Here is a 3,491-nt window from a genome sequence, read left to right as displayed (position 1 = left end):
ACACTAGGGACCAAAACCCAGCTCAATGCACAATGCAGCCTTTGAGATCTGGCTGCCGCAGGAGGCCCAGGGAGGAGGGGAGGGGCAGCCCAGCCCTCAGGACCCAGAGTCCTTACACTGTCAGGCCTCTGACTGGGGAGCAGCGCTCCTCCCTGCCTCTCTGCAGATTGCTTCAGGCCTATCAGGCTCTGGCGCATTCCTCACATTCTAGGACTGAGATACACAGTTAGGTTCCTGTGGGGGAGGTCTGGGTGGGGGAGGAGGGCAGAGAGCATCCCAGGAATCAAAGCTGCTGTTCTTGTTTTTCCCTGACTGCCTTGGCCCACACTGCCTTGCCTGCCAGTGAGAAAGCCATCCCCACCCAGCCTCTCTCTGCAAGCACCTCCCGCGGCTCTCTGGGTGAAGCTGGAGCTGTGGGCGCAGCATCTTGCCTGGGTCCCAGCAGCACCGGTGAGCCAAGTCCTCACTGGTGAGTGTGCAGGGCCCCAGCCCCTGCTCCTAAAGCTTTGGTCAGAAGGAATGTGGGAAATCGCCTGATGGAGCCCAGCACCTTACAGATGGGAGAGGATGGAGGACCAAGTCTGGTAAGGGTCCGAGTGTGCACAAAAACCCGGTCACCCCAGACCACACTCTTTTCCATTTTGGACAAGGAGCAGAGCCAGAGAATGCAGTGGACACAGTGCAGAAAACCTCCCGTGACATCGTCCACACGAGGCAGAGAAAATATGGTTGAATGTCCACAAGACTGGGCAGAGACACGACTGATCTACCAACCAAGCTCACGGATCACTAATTACGTATTATTTTCTTAACGCCTAGAGCAAAGTTCAGTGGTGAGTGGACCAAAGCGGGAGGCGGGGCGGCCGAGAGGAGGCGGCAGAGTCCTAACCGCGGCCGTGCAGGCTACGTGCAGGCTGGACTGGAGGTCAGTCTCGCGTGCGTTTCAAGGAGGGAGGTGGCCTGGCCAAGTTTATAGTCTGGGAGGAGCACTGGGGTGACAGTATGAAGGATAGCCACAGGTCGGTCTCCCTGCAGTGGTCACGAGTGTCCACTGCACACAGCAGCTCAGCCTCAGGTGACAAGAGTCTGGCTTCAGTTTCCATGCTGACTCATCTTGACTCCCAGTCCCTGAATGTTGGCCACGGGAAGGCACTCACTATACATGACTTCCTTTAAATCCCGTAACAGCCCCATAATGGAGGCCCTATCAGCTCTATTCCACAAGTGAGGAAACTCGTGAAGAGGGGCGTATAACTTGTCCAAAGCCCCGCTATCTACGAACGTCAGATTCAGGACTGGAGCCAGGTCTAATTGACTCCGCAGCTCGGGAGCTTCACTTTTCTAATATACAAGCTCTTGCCGTGACCACAGTGAAAAACAATTCGATGATCTGATAGTGAACCCTCAGAGCTTGCTGATCACTATGGAAAGCCCAGGAGAGGAGGACTAGGGCGGGGGCAGGGGGGGCCGGGGGACAGGGTCTCTCCAATTACATGGGGGATCACATAGGGGATCACAAGGGGGATGTTTCCTCTGTGCACATCTGTTTAAAGTATCCACTTCCCATAATGTCCCATGCCTTTTCCCTCACCAAAGCAGTGTTTTAGGATGTTTTCATGGACTTAAGATAAAAGAGCAAGAGTTTCTTTAGAAAGTAGTCACTCAAAATTTTGGGAGGTACATGAGAATCAGACAGTGAAGAGAAACCATGGTTTAACGTGCACATGATGACAAATGCTTAGACTTATCATTTCTCCTTGACTAGCCTGCACACCATTCTTACACAGGTGCAGCAACAGATATCCAAAATTGCAAATGACCAAGACCAACCAAAGGAAACCCATCTGTCCCAGATGACACCCTGAGGCAGTTGGCTGAGACACACATTTTGGCAAGTCCATTCTGGATAAAGTCATTGCTTCTCTTGAGATGCAAGAAACTAGTGCTATCTTGCATATGGGTAACTCAGATGAATTAGCCTGAACAAAGGGCTTTCCAGGCAGAGAGAGCAGCAGGTGCAAAGGCCCTGAGGCTGGACCAGGGGTGGCAAGTGGAAGGAAAAGCATGTGTGGTTGAGTCCATGAGGCAGGGCAGGGTATAGAGATGAGGTTGGAGAAAGCAGTTGGAGGCCAGATTGCATAGGACCTTGAAGGCCTCTAAGGACTTCAGCTTCTACTGTGAGTGGGATGGAAGACAATGGAGGATACTAAATAGAGGAGTCTCATGATGGACTTATGGCTTTAAAGAGTCACCCTGGTTGCTCCTTGAAAAATAGGCTGGAGGCGCCTGGGTGGCTCAGTTGGTTGAGTGGCCGACTCTTGATTTCAGCTCAGGTCATGATCTCAGGGTCCTGGGATCGAGCCCTGCATTGGGCTTCACGCTCAGTGGGGAGTCTGCTGGAGATTCTCTCTCTCCCTCTCCTTCTGCCCCTTCCCCGTGCTCACTCGCACATGCTCTCTTTCTCTAAAATAAATAAATCATATTAAAAAAAAAGAAGAAGAAGAAAACAAAAGAAAAATAGGCTATAGCTGGGATTCCAGGTATGCTGCAATTGTAACATCCAGAAGAGAGATAATGATGGCCTGCGCCAGAGTGACAACAATGGAGGTCTCAAGAGGGGCTTAGGTGTTAGACATATTTCTGAATGAAGAATATATTAATCGAGGTTCTCCAGAGAAGCAGAATCAATAGGGTATAAATATATCTGTGGTACAAGGAGGGCACTGCCCCACCTAAGAACCCCCTGCTAGGCTTCAGGCAATGAGAACTATGGTGCCGTGTTCCTCTGGTAAATAACCAGACATTCTGGTTTGTCATAGAAATCAGACATCAAGATTTTAACTTGAAGTTCCCAAACTTTTTAATGGTCACAAACTAGGCTCACTTCAGCAGCACATATACTAAAACTGGAATGGTACAGAGATTAGCATGGTCTCTGTGCAAGGATGACATGCAAATTCGTGAAGCATCCACCGTTTTGAGCATTGTATAGAACTGTTGAATCAGTATATCGTTCACTGGAAACTAATATATCACTGTATGATAATTATACTTCAATAAGAAAAATAATCAAAAAATGAATACTCACAGACTAATTCAGAAAACCTCCCAAAGCACTGTGTAGGCTAATACTTCAGAGCAGACAAAAATGCCTGTAGGCCAAATCCAGCCCAAAAGCAGCCAGTTGGACCCTTCAGATGTAAAACTGAATTTTTTTCCTTGCGAAATTCACAATCTAGTTGGGATAATAAGATATGCACTGGGGAACTATAATTCAAGGGGAAAAATGCAAGACTATGTCATGGGTGGAATTCTGTCCCCTCCAAAAATGATATATTGAAGACTTAACCCCCAGTACCTCAGAATGTGACTCTATTTGAAAATAGGATTGTTGCAGATATAATTATTTAAGTTAGGTTCCTAGTGGAGTAGGGAGGGCCCCAATCCAATATGACTGGTGTCCTTATAAAAAGAACACCCTGTGCGGACAG

General features: G+C 48.8%; 1 non-coding gene across 1 annotated transcript; it reads left to right on the top strand.

Annotated features, from left to right (window-relative positions):
• Window positions 1-2,878: 2,878 nt before the first annotated feature.
• Window positions 2,879-2,980, top strand: LOC123836571 (U6 spliceosomal RNA). Its single transcript, XR_006788982.1, has one exon. It is a non-coding gene; the product is annotated as a U6 spliceosomal RNA (small nuclear RNA).
• The last annotated feature ends 511 nt before the right edge of the window (window positions 2,981-3,491 follow it).

This window comes from Mirounga angustirostris, unplaced genomic scaffold (genome assembly GCF_029215605.1).
Source record: "Mirounga angustirostris isolate CCGP_5_RB_7025 unplaced genomic scaffold, mMirAng1.0.hap1 SCAF_7, whole genome shotgun sequence".
NCBI lineage: Eukaryota > Metazoa > Chordata > Mammalia > Carnivora > Phocidae > Mirounga > Mirounga angustirostris.
The sequence above is the reverse complement of the archived record's forward strand: the minus strand, read 5'-3'. Positions and strand labels throughout refer to the sequence as shown.